Source organism: Ascaphus truei, chromosome 15, assembly GCF_040206685.1.
Source record: "Ascaphus truei isolate aAscTru1 chromosome 15, aAscTru1.hap1, whole genome shotgun sequence".
NCBI lineage: Eukaryota > Metazoa > Chordata > Amphibia > Anura > Ascaphidae > Ascaphus > Ascaphus truei.
The window spans coordinates 14238684-14261876 of record NC_134497.1 but is presented as its reverse complement, the minus strand read 5'-3'; the positions used below and the strand labels follow the sequence as shown (position 1 = coordinate 14261876).

Here is a 23193-nt window from a genome sequence, read left to right as displayed (position 1 = left end):
CTGTATAAGATTATAGGATGGGAGTAGGGTCTGTATAAGATTATAGGATGGGAGTAGGGTATGTATAAGATTATAGGATGGGAGTAGGGTCTGTATAAGATTATAGGATGGGAGTAGGGTCTGTATAAGATTATAGGATGGGAGTAGGGTATGTATAAGATTATAGGATGGGAGTAGGGTCTGTATAAAATTATAGGACGGGAGTAGGGTCTGTATAAGATTATAGGATGGGAGTAGGGTCTGTATAAGATTATAGGACGGGAGTAGGGTCTGTATAAGATTATAGGATGGGGGTAGGGTCTGTATAAGATTATAGGATGGGAGTAGGGTCTGTATAAGATTATAAGATGGGAGTCGAGTCTGTATAAGATTATAGGATGGGAGTAGGGTCGATTTATAAAGTTATAGGATGGGGCGTAAAGTCTGTATAAGATTATAGGATTGGAGAAGGGCTGTATAAGATTCTAGGATGAGAGTAGACTCTGTATAAGGATATAGGATGCGGAGTAGGCTCTGTATAAGGATAATAAGATGCGAGTAGGGTATGTATAAGATTATAGGATGGGAATAGGGTCTGTATAAGGTTATAGGATGGGAATAGGGTCTGTATAAGATTATAGGATGGGAATAGGGTCTGTATAAGGTTATAGGATGGGAGTAGGGTCTGTATAAGATTATACGATGGGAATAGGGTCTGTATAAGATTATAGGATTGGAGTAGGGTCTGTATAAAGTTATCGGATGGGAATATTGTCTGTATAAGATTATAGGATGGGAGTAGGGTCTGTATAAGATTATAGGATGGGAGTAGGGTCTGTATAAGGTTATCGGATGGGAATAGGGTCTGTATAAGATTATAGGATGGGAGTAGGGTCTGTATAAGGTTATCGGATGGGAATAGGGTCTGTATAAGATTATAGGATGGGGGTAGGGTCTGTATAAGATTATAGGATGGGAGTAGGGTCTGTATAAGATGATAGGATGGGAGTAGGGTCTGTATAAGATGATAGGATGGGAGTAGGGTCTGTATAAGATTATAGGATGGGAGTAGGGTATGTATAAGATTATAGGATGGGAGTAGGGTCTGTATAAGATGATAGGATGGGAGTAGGGTCTGTATAAGATTATAGGATGGGAGTAGGGTCTGTATAAGATTATAGGACGGGAGTAGGGTCTGTATAAGATTATAGGATGGGAGTAGGGTCTGTATAAGATTATAGGATGGGAGTAAAGTCTGTATAAGATGATAGGATGGGAGTAGGGTCTGTATAAGATTATAGGATGGGAGTAGGGTCTGTATAAGGTTATAGGATAGGAGTAGGGTCTGTATAAGATTATAGGACGGGAGTAGGGTCTGTATAAGATTATAGGATGGGAGTAGGGTCTGTATAAGATTATAGGATGGGAGTAGGGTCTGTATAAGATTATAGGATGGGAGTAGGGTCTGTATAAGATTATAGGATGGGAGTAGGGTCTGTATAAGATTATAGGATGGGAGTAGGGTCTGTATAAGATTATAGGATGGGAGTAGGGTCTGTATAAGATGATAGGATGGGAGTAGGGTCTGTATAAGATTATAGGATGGGAGTAGGGTCTGTATAAGATTATAGGATGGGAGTAGGGTATGTATAAGATTATAGGACGGGAGTAGGGTCTGTATAAGATTATAGGATGGGAGTAGGGTCTGTATAAGATTATTGGATGGGAGTAGGGTCTGTATAAGATTATAGGATGGGAATAGGGTATGTATAAGATTATAGGATGGGAGTAGGGTCTGTATAAGATGATAGGATGGGGGTAGGGTCTGTATAAGATTATAGGATGGGAGTAGGGTCTGTATAAGATTATAGGATGGGAGTAGGGTCTGTATAAGATTATAGGACGGGAGTAGGGTCTGTATAAGATTATAGGATGGGAGTAGGGTCTGTATAAGATTATAGGATGGGAGTAGGGTCTGTATAAGGTTATAGGATGGGAGTAGGGTCTGTATAAGATGATAGGATGGGAGTAGGGTCTGTATAAGATGATAGGATGGGAGTAGGGTATGTATAAGATTATAGGATGGGAGTAGGGTCTGTATAAGATTATAGGATGGGAGTAGGGTCTGTATAAGATTATAGGATGGGGGTAGGGTCTGTATAAGGTTATAGGATGGGAGTAGGGTCTGTATAAGATTATAGGATGGGAGTAGGGTATGTATAAGATTATAGGATGGGAGTAGGTCTGTATAAGATTATAGGATGGGAGTAGGGTATGTATAAGATTATAGGATGGGAGTAGGGTCTGTATAAGATTATAGGATGGGAGTAGGGTCTGTATAAGGTTATAGGATGGGAGTAGGGTCTGTATAAGATGATAGGATGGGAGTAGGGTCTGTATAAGATGATAGGATGGGAGTAGGGTCTGTATAAGATTATAGGATGGGAGTAGGGTCTGTATAAGATGATAGGATGGGAGTAGGGTCTGTATAAGATGATAGGATGGGAGTAGGGTCTGTATAAGATGATAGGATGGGAGTAGGGTCTGTATAAGATGATAGGATGGGAATAGGGTCTGTATAAGATTATAGGATGGGAGTAGGGTCTGTATAAGATTATAGGATGGGAGTAGGGTATGTATAAGATTATAGGATGGGAGTAGGGTCTGTATAAGATTATAGGATGGGAGTAGGGTCTGTATAAGATTATAGGATGGGAGTAGGGTCTGTATAAGATTATAGGATGGGAGTAGGGTCTGTATAAGATTATAGGACGGGAGTAGGGTCTGTATAAGATTATAGGATGGGAGTAGGGTCTGTATAAGATTATAGGACGGGAGTAGGGTCTGTATAAGATTATAGGATGGGGGTAGGGTCTGTATAAGATTATAGGATGGGAGTAGGGTCTGTATAAGATTATAAGATGGGAGTCGAGTCTGTATAAGATTATAGGATGGGAGTAGGGTCGATTTATAAAGTTATAGGATGGGGCGTAAAGTCTGTATAAGATTATAGGATTGGAGAAGGGCTGTATAAGATTCTAGGATGAGAGTAGACTCTGTATAAGGATATAGGATGCGGAGTAGGCTCTGTATAAGGATAATAAGATGCGAGTAGGGTATGTATAAGATTATAGGATGGGAATAGGGTCTGTATAAGGTTATAGGATGGGAATAGGGTCTGTATAAGATTATAGGATGGGAATAGGGTCTGTATAAGGTTATAGGATGGGAGTAGGGTCTGTATAAGATTATACGATGGGAATAGGGTCTGTATAAGATTATAGGATTGGAGTAGGGTCTGTATAAGGTTATCGGATGGGAATATTGTCTGTATAAGATTATAGGATGGGAGTAGGGTCTGTATAAGATTATAGGATGGGAGTAGGGTCTGTATAAGGTTATCGGATGGGAATAGGGTCTGTATAAGATTATAGGATGGGAGTAGGGTCTGTATAAGGTTATCGGATGGGAATAGGGTCTGTATAAGATTATAGGATGGGGGTAGGGTCTGTATAAGATTATAGGATGGGAGTAGGGTCTGTATAAGATGATAGGATGGGAGTAGGGTCTGTATAAGATGATAGGATGGGAGTAGGGTCTGTATAAGATTATAGGATGGGAGTAGGGTATGTAGAAGATTATAGGATGGGAGTAGGGTCTGTATAAGATTATAGGACGGGAGTAGGGTCTGTATAAGATTATAGGATGGGAGTAGGGTCTGTATAAGATTATAGGATGGGAGTAAAGTCTGTATAAGATGATAGGATGGGAGTAGGGTCTGTATAAGATTATAGGATGGGAGTAGGGTCTGTATAAGGTTATAGGATGGGAGTAGGGTCTGTATAAGATTATAGGACGGGAGTAGGGTCTGTATAAGATTATAGGATGGGAGTAGGGTCTGTATAAGATTATAGGATGGGAGTAGGGTCTGTATAAGATTATAGGATGGGAGTAGGGTCTGTATAAGATTATAGGATGGGAGTAGGGTCTGTATAAGATTATAGGATGGGAGTAGGGTCTGTATAAGATTATAGGATGGGAGTAGGGTCTGTATAAGATGATAGGATGGGAGTAGGGTCTGTATAAGATTATAGGATGGGAGTACGGTCTGTATAAGATTATAGGATGGGAGTAGGGTATGTATAAGATTATAGGACGGGAGTAGGGTCTGTATAAGATTATAGGATGGGAGTAGGGTCTGTATAAGATTATTGGATGGGAGTAGGGTCTGTATAAGATTATAGGATGGGAATAGGGTATGTATAAGATTATAGGATGGGAGTAGGGTCTGTATAAGATGATAGGATGGGGGTAGGGTCTGTATAAGATTATAGGATGGGAGTAGGGTCTGTATAAGATTATAGGATGGGAGTAGGGTCTGTATAAGATTATAGGACGGGAGTAGGGTCTGTATAAGATTATAGGATGGGAGTAGGGTCTGTATAAGATTATAGGATGGGAGTAGGGTCTGTATAAGGTTATAGGATGGGAGTAGGGTCTGTATAAGATGATAGGATGGGAGTAGGGTCTGTATAAGATGATAGGATGGGAGTAGGGTATGTATAAGATTATAGGATGGGAGTAGGGTCTGTATAAGATTATAGGATGGGAGTAGGGTCTGTATAAGATTATAGGATGGGGGTAGGGTCTGTATAAGGTTATAGGATGGGAGTAGGGTCTGTATAAGATTATAGGATGGGAGTAGGGTATGTATAAGATTATAGGATGGGAGTAGGGTCTGTATAAGATTATAGGACGGGAGTAGGGTCTGTATAAGATTATAGGATGGGAGTAGGGTCTGTATAAGATTATAGGACGGGAGTAGGGTCTGTATAAGATTATAGGATGGGGGTAGGGTCTGTATAAGATTATAGGATGGGAGTAGGGTCTGTATAAGATTATAGGATGGGAGTAGGGTCTGTATAAGATGATAGGATGGGAGTAGGGTCTGTATAAGGTTATAGGTTTGGAGTAGGGTCTGTATAAGATTATAGGATGGGAGTAGGGTCTGTATAAGATTATAGGATGGGAGTAGGGTATGTATAAGATTATAGGATGGGAGTAGGGTCTGTATAAGATTATAGGATGGGAGTAGGGTATGTATAAGATTATAGGATGGGAGTAGGGTCTGTATAAGATTATAGGATGGGAGTAGGGTCTGTATAAGATTATAGGATGGGAGTAGGGTATGTATAAGATTATAGGATGGGAGTAGGGTCTGTATAAGATTATAGGATGGGAGTAGGGTCTGTATAAGATTATAGGATGGGAGTAGGGTCTGTATAAGATTATAGGACGGGAGTAGGGTCTGTATAAGATTATAGGATGGGAGTAGGGTATGTATAAGATTATAGGATGGGAGTAGGGTCTGTATAAGATTATAGGATGGGGGTAGGGTCTGTATAAGGTTATAGGACGGGAGTAGGGTCTGTATAAGATTATAGGATGGGAGTAGGGTCTGTATAAGATTATAGGATGGGAGTAGGGTATGTATAAGATTATAGGATGGGAGTAGGGTCTGTATAAGATTATAGGACGGGAGTAGGGTCTGTATAAGATTATAGGATGGGGGTAGGGTCTGTATAAGATTATAGGATGGGAGTAGGGTCTGTATAAGGTTATAGGTTTGGAGTAGGGTCTGTATAAGATGATAGGACGGGAGTAGGGTCTGTATAAGATTATAGGATGGGAGTAGGGTCTGTATAAGGTTATAGGTTTGGAGTAGGGTCTGTATAAGATTATAGGATGGGAGTAGGGTCTGTATAAGATTATAGGATGGGAGTAGGGTCTGTATAAGATTATAGGATGGGAGTAGGGTCTGTATAAGATTATAGGATGGGAGTAGGGTCTGTATAAGATTATAGGATGGGAGTAGGGTCTGTATAAGATTATAGGTTTGGAGTAGGGTCTGTATAAGGTTATAGGATGGGAGTAGGGTCTGTATAAGATTATAGGATGGGAGTAGGGTCTGTATAAGATTATAGGATGGGAGTAGGGTCTGTATAAGATGATAGGATGGGAGTAGGGTCTGTATAAGATTATAGGATGGGAGTAGGGTCTGTATAAGATTATAGGATGGGAGTAGGGTCTGTATAAGATTATAGGATGGGAGTAGGGTCTGTATAAGATTATAGGATGGGAGTAGGGTCTGTATAAGATGATAGGATGGGAGTAGGGTCTGTATAAGATTATAGGATGGGAGTAGGGTCTGTATAAGGTTATAGGATGGGAGTAGGGTCTGTATAAGATTATAGGACGGGAGTAGGGTCTGTATAAGATTATAGGATGGGAGTAGGGTCTGTATAAGATTATAGGATGGGAGTAGGGTCTGTATAAGATTATAGGATGGGAGTAGGGTCTGTATAAGATTATAGGATGGGAGTAGGGTCTGTATAAGATTATAGGATGGGAGTAGGGTCTGTATAAGATTATAGGATGGGAGTAGGGTCTGTATAAGATGATAGGATGGGAGTAGGGTCTGTATAAGATTATAGGATGGGAGTAGGGTCTGTATAAGGTTATAGGATGGGAGTAGGGTCTGTATAAGATGATAGGATGGGAGTAGGGTCTGTATAAGATGATAGGATGGGAGTAGGGTCTGTATAAGATTATAGGATGGGAGTAGGGTCTGTATAAGATGATAGGATGGGAGTAGGGTCTGTATAAGATGATAGGATGGGAGTAGGGTCTGTATAAGATTATAGGATGGGAGTAGGGTCTGTATAAGATTATAGGATAGGAGTAGGGTCTGTATAAGATGATAGGATGGGAATAGGGTCTGTATAAGATTATAGGATGGGAGTAGGGTCTGTATAAGATTATAGGATGGGAGTAGGGTATGTATAAGATTATAGGATGGGAGTAGGGTCTGTATAAGATTATAGGATGGGAGTAGGGTCTGTATAAGATTATAGGATGGGGGTAGGGTCTGTATAAGGTTATAGGATGGGAGTAGGGTCTGTATAAGAGTATAGGATGGGAGTAGGGTATGTATAAGATTATAGGATGGGAGTAGGGTCTGTATAAGATTATAGGACGGGAGTAGGGTCTGTATAAGATTATAGGATGGGAGTAGGGTCTGTATAAGATTATAGGACGGGAGTAGGGTCTGTATAAGATTATAGGATGGGGGTAGGGTCTGTATAAGATTATAGGATGGGAGTAGGGTCTGTATAAGATTATAAGATGGGAGTCGAGTCTGTATAAGATTATAGGATGGGAGTAGGGTCGATTTATAAAGTTATAGGATGGGGCGTAAAGTCTGTATAAGATTATAGGATTGGAGAAGGGCTGTATAAGATTCTAGGATGAGAGTAGACTCTGTATAAGGATATAGGATGCGGAGTAGGCTCTGTATAAGGATAATAAGATGCGAGTAGGGTATGTATAAGATTATAGGATGGGAATAGGGTCTGTATAAGGTTATAGGATGGGAATAGGGTCTGTATAAGATTATAGGATGGGAATAGGGTCTGTATAAGGTTATAGGATGGGAGTAGGGTCTGTATAAGATTATACGATGGGAATAGGGTCTGTATAAGATTATAGGATTGGAGTAGGGTCTGTATAAGGTTATCGGATGGGAATATTGTCTGTATAAGATTATAGGATGGGAGTAGGGTCTGTATAAGATTATAGGATGGGAGTAGGGTCTGTATAAGGTTATCGGATGGGAATAGGGTCTGTATAAGATTATAGGATGGGAGTAGGGTCTGTATAAGGTTATCGGATGGGAATAGGGTCTGTATAAGATTATAGGATGGGGGTAGGGTCTGTATAAGATTATAGGATGGGAGTAGGGTCTGTATAAGATGATAGGATGGGAGTAGGGTCTGTATAAGGTTATAGGATGGGAGTAGGGTCTGTATAAGATTATAGGACGGGAGTAGGGTCTGTATAAGGTTATAGGATGGGAATAGGGTCTGTATAAGATTATAGGATGGGAGTAGGGTCTGTATAAGGTTATCGGACGGGAGTAGGGTCTGTATAAGATTATAGGATGGGAATAGGGTATGTATAAGATTATAGGATGGGAGTAGGGTCTGTATAAGATTATAGGATGGGAGTAGGGTCTGTATAAGATTATAGGACGGGAGTAGGGTCTGTATAAGATGATAGGATGGGAGTAGTGTATGTATAAGATTATAGGATTGGAGTAGGGTCTGTATAAGGTTATCGGATGGGAATATTGTCTGTATAAGATTATAGGATGGGAGTAGGGTCTGTATAAGATTATAGGATGGGAGTAGGGTCTGTATAAGGTTATCGGATGGGAATAGGGTCTGTATAAGATTATAGGATGGGAGTAGGGTCTGTATAAGGTTATCGGATGGGAATAGGGTCTGTATAAGATTATAGGATGGGGGTAGGGTCTGTATAAGATTATAGGATGGGAGTAGGGTCTGTATAAGATGATAGGATGGGAGTAGGGTCTGTATAAGGTTATAGGATGGGAGTAGGGTCTGTATAAGATTATAGGACGGGAGTAGGGTCTGTATAAGGTTATAGGATGGGAATAGGGTCTGTATAAGATTATAGGATGGGAGTAGGGTCTGTATAAGGTTATCGGACGGGAGTAGGGTCTGTATAAGATTATAGGATGGGAATAGGGTATGTATAAGATTATAGGATGGGAGTAGGGTCTGTATAAGATTATAGGATGGGAGTAGGGTCTGTATAAGATTATAGGACGGGAGTAGGGTCTGTATAAGATGATAGGATGGGAGTAGTGTATGTATAAGATTATAGGATGGGAGTAGGGTATGTATAAGATTATAGGATGGGAGTAGGGTCTGTATAAGATTATAGGATGGGAATAGGGTATGTATAAGATTATAGGATGGGAGTAGGGTCTGTATAAGATTATAGGATGGGAGTAGGGTATGTATAAGATTATAGGATGGGAATAGGGTCTGTATAAGATTATAGGATGGGAGTAGGGTCTGTATAAGATTATAGGATAGGAGTAGGGTCTGTATAAGATTATAGGATGGGAGTAGGGTCTGTATAAGATTATAGGATGGGAGTAGGGTCTGTATAAGATTATAGGACGGGAGTAGGGTCTGTATAAGATTATAGGATGGGAGTAGGGTCTGTATAAGATTATAGGATGGGAGTAGGGTCTGTATAAGATTATAGGATGGGAGTAGGGTCTGTAAAAGATTATAGGACGGGAGTAGGGTCTGTATAAGATTATAGGATGGGAGTAGGGTATGTATAAGATTATAGGATGGGAGTAGGGTATGTATAAGATTATAGGATGGGAGTAGGGTCTGTATAAGATTATAGGACGGGAGTAGGGTCTGTATAAGATTATAGGATGGGAGTAGGGTCTGTATAAGATTATAGGACGGGAGTAGGGTCTGTATAAGATTATAGGATGGGAGTAGGGTCTGTATAAGATTATAGGACGGGAGTAGGGTCTGTATAAGATTATAGGATGGGAGTAGGGTATGTATAAGATTATAGGATGGGAATAGGGTCTGTATAAGGTTATAGGATGGGAGTAGGGTCTGTATAAGATTATAGGACGGGAGTAGGGTCTGTATAAGATTATAGGATGGGAATAGGGTATGTATAAGATTATAGGATGGGAGTAGGGTCTGTATAAGATTATAGGATGGGAGTAGGGTATGTATAAGATTATAGGATGGGAGTAGGGTCTGTATAAGATTATAGGATGGGAGTAGGGTCTGTATAAGATTATAGGATGGGAGTAGGGTCTGTATAAGATTATAGGATGGGAGTAGGGTCTGTATAAGATGATAGGATGGGAGTAGGGTCTGTATAAGATTATAGGATGGGAGTAGGGTCTGTATAAGATTATAGGATAGGAGTAGGGTCTGTATAAGATTATAGGATGGGAGTAGGGTCTGTATAAGGTTATAGGATGGGAGTAGGGTCTGTATAAGATTATAGGATGGGAGTAGGGTCTGTATAAGATTATAGGACGGGAGTAGGGTCTGTATAAGATTATAGGATGGGAGTAGGGTCTGTATAAGATTATAGGATGGGAGTAGGGTCTGTATAAGATTATAGGATGGGGGTAGGGTCTGTATAAGATTATAGGATGGGAATAGGGTCTGTATAAGATTATAGGATGGGAGTAGGGTCTGTATAAGATTATAGGATGGGAGTAGGGTCTGTATAAGATTATAGGATGGGAGTAGGGTCTGTATAAGATTATAGGATGGGAGTCGAGTCTGTATAAGATTATAGGATGGGAGTAGGGTCGATTTATAAAGTTATAGGATGGGGCGTAAAGTCTGTATAAGATTATAGGATGGGAGTAGGGTCTGTATAAGATTATAGGATGGGAATAGGGTTTGTATAAGGTTATAGGATGGGAATAGGGTCTGTATAAGATTATAGGATGGGAGTAGGGTCTGTATAAGGTTATCGGACGGGAGTAGGGTCTGTATAAGATTATAGGATGGGAATAGGGTATGTATAAGATTATAGGATGGGAGTAGGGTCTGTATAAGATTATAGGATGGGAGTAGGGTCTGTATAAGATTATAGGATGGGAGTAGGGTCTGTATAAGATTATAGGATGGGAGTAGGGTCTGTATAAGATTATAGGATGGGAGTAGGGTCTGTATAAGATTATAGGATAGGAGTAGGGTCTGTATAAGATTATAGGATGGGAGTAGGGTGTGTATAAGATTATAGGATGGGAGTAGGGTCTGTATAAGATTATAGGATGGGAGTAGGGTCTGTATAAGATTATAGGATGGGAGTAGGGTCGATTTATAAAGTTATAGGATGGGGCGTAAAGTCTGTATAAGATGATAGGATGGGAGTAGGGTCTGTATAAGATTATAGGATGGGAATATGGTCTGTATAAGATTATAGGATGGGAGTAGGGTCTGTATAAGGTTATAGGATGGGAGTAGGGTCTGTATAAGATTATAGGATGGGAGTAGGGTATGTATAAGATTATAGGATGGGAGTAGGGTCTGTATAAGGTTATAGGATGGGGGTAGGGTCTGTATAAGATTATAGGATGGGAGTAGGGTCTGTATAAGATTATAGGATGGGAGTAGGGTCTGTATAAGATTATAGGATGGGAGTAGGGTCTGTATAAGATTATAGGATGGGAGTAGGGTCTGTATAAGATTATAGGATGGGAGTAGGGTCTGTATAAGATTATAGGATGGGAGTAGGGTCTGTATAAGATTATAGGATGGGGGTAGGGTCTGTATAAGATTATAGGATGGGAGTAGGGTCTGTATAAGGTTATCGGACGGGAGTAGGGTCTGTATAAGATTATAGGATGGGAATAGGGTATGTATAAGATTATAGGATGGGAGTAGGGTCTGTATAAGATTATAGGATGGGAGTAGGGTCTGTATAAGATTATAGGACGGGAGTAGGGTCTGTATAAGATGATAGGATGGGAGTAGTGTATGTATAAGATTATAGGATGGGAATAGGGTCTGTATAAGATTATAGGATGGGAGTAGGGTATGTATAAGATTATAGGATGGGAGTAGGGTCTGTATAAGATTATAGGATGGGAATAGGGTATGTATAAGATTATAGGATGGGAGTAGGGTCTGTATAAGATTATAGGATGGGAGTAGGGTATGTATAAGATTATAGGATGGGAATAGGGTCTGTATAAGATTATAGGATGGGAGTAGGGTCTGTATAAGATTATAGGATAGGAGTAGGGTCTGTATAAGATTATAGGATGGGAGTAGGGTCTGTATAAGATTATAGGATGGGAGTAGGGTCTGTATAAGATTATAGGACGGGAGTAGGGTCTGTATAAGATTATAGGATGGGAGTAGGGTCTGTATAAGATTATAGGATGGGAGTAGGGTCTGTATAAGATTATAGGATGGGAGTAGGGTCTGTAAAAGATTATAGGACGGGAGTAGGGTCTGTATAAGATTATAGGATGGGAGTAGGGTATGTATAAGATTATAGGATGGGAGTAGGGTATGTATAAGATTATAGGATGGGAGTAGGGTCTGTATAAGATTATAGGACGGGAGTAGGGTCTGTATAAGATTATAGGATGGGAGTAGGGTCTGTATAAGATTATAGGACGGGAGTAGGGTCTGTATAAGATTATAGGATGGGAGTAGGGTCTGTATAAGATTATAGGATGGGAGTAGGGTCTGTATAAGATTATAGGATGGGAGTAGGGTATGTATAAGATTATAGGATGGGAATAGGGTCTGTATAAGGTTATAGGATGGGAGTAGGGTCTGTATAAGATTATAGGACGGGAGTAGGGTCTGTATAAGATTATAGGATGGGAATAGGGTATGTATAAGATTATAGGATGGGAGTAGGGTCTGTATAAGATTATAGGATGGGAGTAGGGTATGTATAAGATTATAGGATGGGAGTAGGGTCTGTATAAGATTATAGGATGGGAGTAGGGTCTGTATAAGATTATAGGATGGGAGTAGGGTCTGTATAAGATTATAGGATGGGAGTAGGGTCTGTATAAGATGATAGGATGGGAGTAGGGTCTGTATAAGATTATAGGATGGGAGTAGGGTCTGTATAAGATTATAGGATAGGAGTAGGGTCTGTATAAGATTATAGGATGGGAGTAGGGTCTGTATAAGGTTATAGGATGGGAGTAGGGTCTGTATAAGATTATAGGATGGGAGTAGGGTCTGTATAAGATTATAGGACGGGAGTAGGGTCTGTATAAGATTATAGGATGGGAGTAGGGTCTGTATAAGATTATAGGATGGGAGTAGGGTCTGTATAAGATTATAGGATGGGGGTAGGGTCTGTATAAGATTATAGGATGGGAATAGGGTCTGTATAAGATTATAGGATGGGAGTAGGGTCTGTATAAGATTATAGGATGGGAGTAGGGTCTGTATAAGATTATAGGATGGGAGTAGGGTCTGTATAAGATTATAGGATGGGAGTCGAGTCTGTATAAGATTATAGGATGGGAGTAGGGTCAATTTATAAAGTTATAGGATGGGGCGTAAAGTCTGTATAAGATTATAGGATGGGAGTAGGGTCTGTATAAGATTATAGGATGGGAATAGGGTTTGTATAAGGTTATAGGATGGGAATAGGGTCTGTATAAGATTATAGGATGGGAGTAGGGTCTGTATAAGGTTATCGGACGGGAGTAGGGTCTGTATAAGATTATAGGATGGGAATAGGGTATGTATAAGATTATAGGATGGGAGTAGGGTCTGTATAAGATTATAGGATGGGAGTAGGGTCTGTATAAGATTATAGGATGGGAGTAGGGTCTGTATAAGATTATAGGATGGGAGTAGGGTCTGTATAAGATTATAGGATGGGAGTAGGGTCTGTATAAGATTATAGGATAGGAGTAGGGTCTGTATAAGATTATAGGATGGGAGTAGGGTCTGTATAAGATTATAGGATGGGAGTAGGGTCTGTATAAGATTATAGGATGGGAGTAGGGTCTGTATAAGATTATAGGATGGGAGTAGGGTCGATTTATAAAGTTATAGGATGGGGCGTAAAGTCTGTATAAGATGATAGGATGGGAGTAGGGTCTGTATAAGATTATAGGATGGGAATATGGTCTGTATAAGATTATAGGATGGGAGTAGGGTCTGTATAAGGTTATAGGATGGGAGTAGGGTCTGTATAAGATTATAGGATGGGAGTAGGGTATGTATAAGATTATAGGATGGGAGTAGGGTCTGTATAAGGTTATAGGATGGGGGTAGGGTCTGTATAAGATTATAGGATGGGAGTAGGGTCTGTATAAGATTATAGGATGGGAGTAGGGTCTGTATAAGATTATAGGATGGGAGTAGGGTCTGTATAAGATTATAGGATGGGAGTAGGGTCTGTATAAGATTATAGGATGGGAGTAGGGTCTGTATAAGATTATAGGATGGGAGTAGGGTCTGTATAAGATTATAGGATGGGGGTAGGGTCTGTATAAGATTATAGGATGGGAGTAGGGTCTGTATAAGATTATAGGATGGGAGTAGGGTCTGTATAAGATTATAGGATGGGAGTAGGGTCTGTATAAGATTATAGGATGGGGGTAGGGTCTGTATAAGATTATAGGATGGGAGTAGGGTCTGTATAAGATTATAGGATGGGAGTAGGGTCTGTATAAGATTATAGGATGGGAGTAGGGTCTGTATAAGATTATAGGATGGGAATATGGTCTGTATAAGATTGTAGGATGGGAGTAGGGTCTGTATAAGGTTATAGGATGGGAGTAGGGTCTGTATAAGGTTATAGGATGGGAGTAGGGTATGTATAAGATTATAGGATGGGAGTAGGGTCTGTATAAGGTTATAGGATGGGGGTAGGGTCTGTATAAGATTATAGGATGGGAGTAGGGTCTGTATAAGATTATAGGATGGGAGTAGGGTCTGTATAAGATTATAGGATGGGAGTAGGGTCTGTATAAGATTATAGGATGGGAGTAGGGTCTGTATAAGATTATAGGATGGGAGTAGGGTCTGTATAAGATTATAGGATGGGGGTAGGGTCTGTATAAGATTATAGGATGGGAGTAGGGTCTGTATAAGATTATAGGACGGGAGTAGGGTCTGTATAAGATTATAGGATGGGAGTAGGGTCTGTATAAGATTATAGGATGGGAATAGGGTTTGTATAAGGTTATAGGATGGGAATAGGGTCTGTATAAGATTATAGGATGGGAGTAGGGTCTGTATAAGATTATAGGATGGGGGTAGGGTTTGTATAAGATGATAGGATGGGAGTAGGGTCTGTATAAGATTATAGGATGGGAGTAGGGTCTGTATAAGATTATATGATGGGAGTAGGGTCTGTATAAGATTATAGGATGGGAGTAGGGTCTGTATAAGGTTATCGGACGGGAGTAGGGTCTGTATAAGATTATAGGATGGGAATAGGGTCTGTATAAGATTATAGGATGGGGGTAGGGTCTGTATAAGATGATAGGATGGGAGTAGGGTCTGTATAAGATTATAGGATGGGAGTAGGGTCTGTATAAGATTATAGGATGGGAGTAGGGTCTGTATAAGGTTATCGGATGGGAATAGGGTCTGTATAAGATTATAGGATGGGAGTAGGGTCTGTATAAGATTATAGGATGGGAGTAGGGTCTGTATAAGATTATAGGATGGGAGTAGGGTCTGTATAAGATTATAGGATGGGAGTAGGGTCTGTATAAGATTATACGATGGGAGTAGGGTCTGTATAAGATTATAGGATGGGAGTAGGGTCTGTATAAGGTTATAGGTTTGGAGTAGGGTCTGTATAAGGTTATAGGTTTGGAGTAGGGTCTGTATAAGATTATAGGATGGGAGTAGGGTCTGTATAAGATTATAGGATGGGAATAGGGTATGTATAAGATTATAGGATGGGAGTAGGGTCTGTATAAGATTATAGGATGGGAGTAGGGTCTGTATAAGATTATAGGATGGGAGTAGGGTCTGTATAAGGTTATAGGATGGGAGTAGGGTCTGTATAAGATTATAGGATGGGAGTAGGGTCTGTATAAGATTATAGGATGGGAGTAGGGTCTGTATAAGATTATAGGATGGGAATAGGGTATGTATAAGATTATAGGATGGGAGAAGGGTCTGTATAAGATTATAGGATGGGAGTAGGGTCTGTATAAGATTATAGGATGGGAGTAGGGTCTGTATAAGATTATAGGATGGGAGTAGGGTCTGTATAAGATTATAGGACGGGAGTAGGGTCTGTATAAGATTATAGGATGGGAGTAGGGTCTGTATAAGATTATAGGATGGGAGTAGGGTCTGTATAAGATTATAGGATGGGAGTAGGGTCTGTATAAGATTATAGGATGGGGGTAGGGTCTGTATAAGATTATAGGACGGGAGTAGGGTCTGTATAAGATTATAGGATGGGAGTAGGGTCTGTATAAGATTATAGGATGGGAGTAGGGTCTGTATAAGATTATAGGATGGGGGTAGGGTCTGTATAAGATTATAGGATGGGAGTAGGGTCTGTATAAGATTATAGGATGGGAATAGGGTCTGTATAAGATTATAGGATGGGAATAGGGTCTGCATAAGATTATAGGATGGGATTAGGGTCTGTATAAGATTTTAGGATGGGAGTAGGGTCTGTATAAGATTATAGGATTGGAGTAGGTTCTGTATAAAATTATAGGATGGGAGTAGGGTCTGTATAAGATTATAGGTTTGGAGTAGGGTCTGTATAATATTATAGGATGGGAGTAGGGTCTGTATAAGATTATAGGATGGGAGTAAAGTCTGTATAAGATTATAGGACGGGAGTAGGGTCTGTATAAGATTATAGGATGGGAATAGGGTCTGTATAAGATTATAGGACGGGAGTAGGGTCTGTATAAGATTATAGGATGGGAATAGGGTCTGTATAAGATTATAGGATTGGAGTAGGTTCTGTATAAAATTATAGGACGGGAGTAGGTTCTGTATAAAATTATAGGACGGGAGTAGGGTCTGTATAAGGTTATAGGTTTGGAGTAGGGTCTGTATAATATTATAGGATGGGAGTAGGGTCTGTATAAGATTATAGGATGGGAGTAAAGTCTGTATAAGATTATAGGATGGGAATAGGGTCTGTATAAGATTATAGGATGGGAGTAGGGTATGCATAAGATTATAGGATGGGAGTAGGGTCTGTATAAGATTATAGGATGGGAGTAGGGTCTGTATAAGATTATAGGATGGGGGTAGGGTCTGTATAAGATTATAGGATGGGAGTAGGGTCTGTATAAGATGATAGGATGGGAATAGGGTCTGTATAAGATGATAGGATGGGAGTAGGGTCTGTATAAGATTATAGGATAGGAGTAGGGTCTGTATAAGATTATAGGATGGGAGTAGGGTCTGTATAAGATTATAGGACGGGAGTAGGGTCTGTATAAGATTATAGGATGGGAGTAGGGTCTGTATAAGATTATAGGATGGGAGTAGGGTCTGTATAAGATTATAGGATGGGAGTAGGGTCTGTATAAGATTATAGGATGGGAGTAGGGTCTGTATAAGATTATAGGATGGGAATAGGGTATGTATAAGATTATAGGATGGGGGTAGGGTCTGTATAAGGTTATAGGATGGGAGTAGGGTCTGTATAAGATTATAGGATGGGAGTAGGGTCTGTATAAGATTATAGGATGGGAGTAGGGTCTGTATAAGATTATAGGATGGGAGTAGGGTCTGTATAAGATTATAGGATGGGAGTAGGGTCTGTATAAGATTATAGGACGGGAGTAGGGTCTGTATAAGGTTATAGGATGGGAATATGGTCTGTATAAGATTATAGGATGGGAATAGGGTATGTATAAGATTATAGGATGGGAGTAGGGTCTGTATAAGATTATAGGATGGGAATAGGGTATGTATAAGATTATAGGATGGGAGTAGGGTCTGTATAAGGTTATAGGTTGGGAGTATGGTCTGTATAAGATTATAGGACGGGAGTAGGGTCTGTATAAGGTTATAGGTTTGGAGTAGGGTCTGTATAAGATTATAGGATGGGAGTAGGGTCTGTATAAGATTATAGGATGGGAGTAGGGTCTGTATAAGGTTATAGGTTTGGAGTAGGGTCTGTATAAGATTATAGGATGGGAGTAGGGTCTGTATAAGATTATAGGATGGGAATAGGGTCTGTATAAGATTATAGGATGGGAATAGGGTCTGTATAAGATTTTAGGATGGGAGTAGGGTCTGTATAAGATTATAGGATGGGAGTAGGGTCTGTATAAAATTATAGGATGGGAGTAGGGTCTGTATAAGATTATAGGATGGGAGTAGGGTCTGTATAAGATTATAGGATGGGAGTAGGGTCTGTATAAGGTTATAGGTTTGGAGTAGGGTCTGTATAATATTATAGGATGGGAGTAGGGTCTGTATAAGATTATAGGATGGGAATAGGGTCTGTATAAGATTATAGGATGGGAATAGGGTCTGTATAAGATTTTAGGATGGGAGTAGGGTCTGTATAAGATTATAGGATGGGAGTAGGGTCTGTATAAAATTATAGGATGGGAGTAGGGTCTGTATAAGATTATAGGATGGGAGTAGGGTCTGTATAAGATTATAGGATGGGAGTAGGGTCTGTATAAGGTTATAGGTTTGGAGTAGGGTCTGTATAATATTATAGGATGGGAGTAGGGTCTGTATAAGATTATAGGATGGGAGTAGGGTCTGTATAAGATTATAGGATGGGAGTAGGGTCTGTATAAGATTATAGGATGTAAGTAGGGTCTGTATAAGATTATAGGATGGGAATAGGGTCTGTATAAGATTATAGGATGGGAGTAGGGTCTGTATAAGATTATAGGATGGGAGTAGGGTCTGTATAAGGTTATCGGATGGGAATAGGGTCTGTATAAGATTATAGGATGGGAGTAGGGTCTGTATAAGGTTATCGGATGGGAATAGGGTCTGTATAAGATTATAGGATGGGAGTAGGGTCTGTATAAGATTATAGGATGGGAGTAGTGTCTGTATAAGATTATAGGATGGGAGTAGGGTCTGTATAAGGTTATCGGATGGGAATAGGGTCTGTATAAGATTATAGGATGGGAGTAGGGTATGTATAAGATTATAGGATGGGAGTAGGGTCTGTATAAGATTATAGGATGGGAATAGGGTATGTATAAGATTATAGGATGGGAGTAGGGTCTGTATAAGATTATAGGATGGGAGTAAGGTATGTATACGGTTACAGGATGGGAGTAGGGTCTGTATAAGATTATAGGATGGGAGTAAAGTCTGTATAAGATTATAGGATGGGAATAGGGTCTGTATAAGGTTATCGGATGGGAATAGGGTCTGTATAAGATTATAGGATGGGAGTAGGGTATGTATAAGATTATAGGATGGGAGTAGGGTCTGTATAAGATTATAGGATGGGAATAGGGTATGTATAAGATTATAGGATGGGAGTAGGGTCTGTATAAGATTATAGGATGGGAGTAAGGTATGTATACGGTTACAGGATGGGAGTAGGGTCTGTATAAGATTATAGGATGGGAGTAAAGTCTGTATAAGATTATAGGATGGGAATAGGGTCTGTATAAGATTATAGGATGGGAATAGGGTCTGTATAAGATTATAGGATGGGAGTAGGGTCTGTATAAGATTATAGGATGGGAGTAAGGTATGTATACGGCTACAGGATGGGAGTAGGGTCTGTATAATGTTACAGGATTGGAGTAGGCTCTGTGTATATGGCAGGGTCGGTATAAAGGTTCTTACCTGCAGGATTCGGGTCTCTGGTCCTCACCCCGTTCCTGGGACCCTCAATAGTGTTTTCTCTTTTATTTCCGTCTCTGTGGATTCAATTTCTACTTTCACGTTCCATCTTTCTCTGTTTCTATACTCTCTTTTTCTCTCTCTTTCTGTTGTGTCTGTCTCTATTCTGTGCTGCCTCTCAGCTCTCTCTCTATATTCTGCACTGTCTCTGCTGTCTCTCAGCTCTCTCTATTCTGTGCTGCCTCTCAGCTCTCTCTCTCTATTCTGCACTGTCTCTGCTGTCTCTCAGCTCTCTCTATTCTGTGCTGTCTCTCAGCTCTCTCTATTCTGTGCTGTCTCTCAGCTCTCTCTATTCTGTGCTGTTTCTATTCTGTGCTGTCTCTCAGCTCTCTCTATTCTGTGCTGTCTCTCAGCTCTCTCTCTCTCTCTCTATTCTGTACTGTCTGTGCTGTCTCTCTCCCCCTATTGATTCTCTCTATTTCTGGTATGTGTAAGTTTCGTTTCTCCCTGCATTTTCAGACCAATAACCAGATTCTGGTGAGTGGCGTCATACCCCGGCTCCTCCTGCAATGTGTGCACATAACCTGGGGCTGGGGGGGGGGGGGGGAGCAAGGGAAGAGAAGAAGGGGGGACACAGGGCAGGGAGAATAAAGCGAAAAGGGAGAGAGGGAGGGGGCAAAGAGAGGGAGGGGGCAAAGAGAGATAGGGACAGAAAGAGAAAAGGAGGGGGGCAATAAGAGAGGGGAGAAGGGGGCAGAGACAGGGAGGGTGAGACCGGAGAAGGGACAATAAACAGTAGTTGTACAGAGAATGACATGCAGGGGGCATAAGGAAGTGCAGAGAGGGGGACACAAGCCGAGAAGGCTCAAGAGTCAGTTTGATGACAACCCAACCTGTGTTTTCAGCACACATACTGCAAACTGTGCAGTGCAGAGCAACGGGGATGTACAAGAGGAATCCCATGTCAGCTAGTTAAATAGGAAGGCTTGTTGGGGTGAGGTGGAGTAGTTGCCCTGTAGCAGGGGTGGCCAACATTAGTCCTCAAGGGACTTCAACAGGTCAGGTTTTCAGGATATCCCTGCTTCAGCACCGGTGGCTCAATGAGTGCCTCAGGCAAAGGCTGAGCCACCCGTGCTGAAGCAGAGATATCCTTAAAACCTGACTTGTTGGTGGCCCTTGAGGACTGGAGTTGGCCACCGCCTGCAGAGATGTGTGTGCAGTGTCTGGCGTCTAGTAACAAACATTCACACCGTCACATAGTTATTGTTATAACTAGTGAGCGCACATTCCCCCCCCCCCCCCCTCGTTTCCATTCATAGTGAGTTCCTTCGTAGGTGGAAAGAGCTTCAAGGTTTTTGTCCCTTAAAACAAAGTGCAACATGTATCAACATTGGAGCAAAACGTACGCAGCGAGCCCATTGAATACGGTAGGTCCGTGACAGGTCGTGTTCAGGGATCAACACGGCGGATTTTCCTAGCTCATCTGTACACAATCATTCAAGACCGTACCCCATCTCTTCATATACATTCAAACAACCTCCAGCGACACGCGATCAGCTCTCTCGCACAAGCACAGCCCTGCTGATATTATCGGACTTTAAACCGCAAAGTATTCCGTGTTTACTTCACAAAGAATGCTCCTTCGAATCCCTGAAAAGAAACCATGAGAGCGTACGCTTTGTTTTGTTTTTATTCTTCCTGTTTTCCACATTGTCATCTGATTTTCTCGAGAAGCAGCCAACAGGCAGGGCCAGTTTGCACTAAAGGGTGTGTGCCTTGTGCGCACACACACACACACGCACACACTATTCTGCCCTGAAGAAATCGCATCTGCTTGGGGCATAGATCGTGTGCAAAGCAGTGAATACGAGGACTGACCCAAACCGTTTCATAGACTCCGGTCCCTAAAACTAGTCTCACGTAAGCCAGGTTGGATTTTTTTTTATCCTTCCAAAACCAGGGAGCGGATGGAATAACCAGAGTAGAAAAAAAAAAACACAAGAAGCCTAAAACAAGGCAGGTGACATGGATGGTGATTGGGGAATATGTGGGTATAACCAAAAATAATTAAAACAATTCAAAAATCAGTGGTGATGATCTTCGCTGGTAGTCTGATAGCAGAGAACCTTTCCAAGAAAAGCCAGGGAGAAGAGACTGATCGTGCAGACTAAAAAATATTCTTTATATTGTAGCAACAATAAAATTCGACGTGTTGTGCATTTCACCGCTGGCCGTTTCATTAAACTCCTGATGAAACCACCAGCGAGTGAAACACGTAAATTGCGTCAACGCGGATCCAAGAAAGACGCGGCTGCAGTGGAAGCGAACATCTGGGCATCCAACCGAACCCTCCAGGATCACGCCGAAATCGCGAGGGAGGAGGCGGTGAGAGCACGATCTTCCAAACCAATACCATCTTTACTTTGCGTCAATTCTTTTAAGGCATTTGTAACAATGTCAGTGTTGAATGTTATGGGTGATGCAATATAAAGAATCATTTTACCGGCGGCACGATCACTCTCTTCTCTCTGGCTTTTCTTGGAAAGGTCCTTCCCATCAGATTACCAGCGAAGTTCATTGCCACCGATTTGGGAATTGCTTTAATTATTTGGGGAATACGCGAGTATAACCCCTCTCACCATCCACTTCACCTGCCTTGTTTTAGGCTTATTGTACTACATTGTGGTTTTTTTTTACCTTCCGGTTATTCCATCTGCGCTCCCTAGTTTTGGATCTGTGAACAATTGGGGGAACAGTACATACCAAGGGTTTAAGCAGTCACCAACATTTTATTTTTATTTGTTCTAATAAATATCACATACCATTTGATATGTGTGTGTGCCCTGGTCTGTCATGTAGACTGTGTGATACAGCCTTGTCGCTACTTTTTGGGATATTCGTCTTATTTCACGCACCTTATGCTAATGCGATAGGTTCTCTATCAGTTTGAGGATCGATGTTATACACTCTGGGTTAAGCGGTTAACATTGTTTTCCTTTATTTATCCGGCTGCTTCCTGTCATTGCAGGTCTAGTCTCGAGTGACATTATCGGCGCCCTTCACGGAGTCAACGGAGTCAGCACAGTGGTGTTACACTCAACGCCCATAACAGTGCCAGTGTTTCAGTACCAGACCCGTAACCGTAGCAGTTGGTATCACGAAACGCATATATAGGTCCAACTTCTGTGAAGCCATCTGTTATCAGGCTTGCAATGAAGGCGTTAATAGCTTTTTTTTTTTTTTACATAGGAACGTTTTATAACCCAAATGGCACAGCCGCAAATTACTGGTGAACTCTGCTGATCCTGTGTCCGTGTTGAAAGGAGGGAGTGATGCCTCGTTGTGATGAAGCAGCACGGGAAAAATAAATCAACGGCCACCATATTTTAACAAAGACCTACAAAACAGGAGTGGCCCAACTCCGGTCGTCAAGGGCCGCCAACCGGTCAGGGTTTGAGGATATCCAGGCTGCAGCATAGGTGGCTCAATCGGTGGCTCGTGATTGAGCCACCTGTGCTGAAGCGGAGGTATCCAGAAAATCTGACCTGTTGGTGGCCCTTGGGGACTGGAGTTGGCCACGCCTGACCTACAAATATGACTAGATAGCGACATGTTCCTGGTCGTACGAATGGGGATCGTCGCTGACCCAGTGCTGGCGATTTATTGCTTCGGCCTGGCCCTCTCACACCCCCAACTAATAAACTAAACAGACCGGGAGTACACCTTTCCTGCTCCAACATGCTGGTCTAAAGCTGCCCCCCCACCCCCTCAACCACGTCCACCTGCCAGCCCCTCTATAACACTCATCCCCCGTGGACTCGCACACATAGTAAATGGTTCAGGCTATCAGCAGCACTGGGCTTGTTACTGAGAGGTAGCGTTCAGGTACGTCCGCTATACTACCCTCTACCAACCCCTCCTTGCCCTCTCGGTGCAACTCCTACAATGCATTGCAAAGAGATGTACATAGCCGTGCAAAGCCATTTACTACAGGCCCCGCTTGCTATAAAAAAGGTGTTAAAACGGC

General features: G+C 41.4%; 1 protein-coding gene across 1 annotated transcript in view; it reads right to left on the bottom strand.

Moving 5' to 3' along the window:
• The window catches only part of HELZ2 (helicase with zinc finger 2), a 79052-nt gene extending 59365 nt beyond the window's left edge, over nucleotides 1–19687 (bottom strand). The window contains 1 exon segment of the mRNA XM_075571698.1: nucleotides 19170–19687. The gene's annotated coding sequence lies outside the window, so the exon portion shown is untranslated.
• Nucleotides 19688–23193: the final 3506 nt, after the last annotated feature.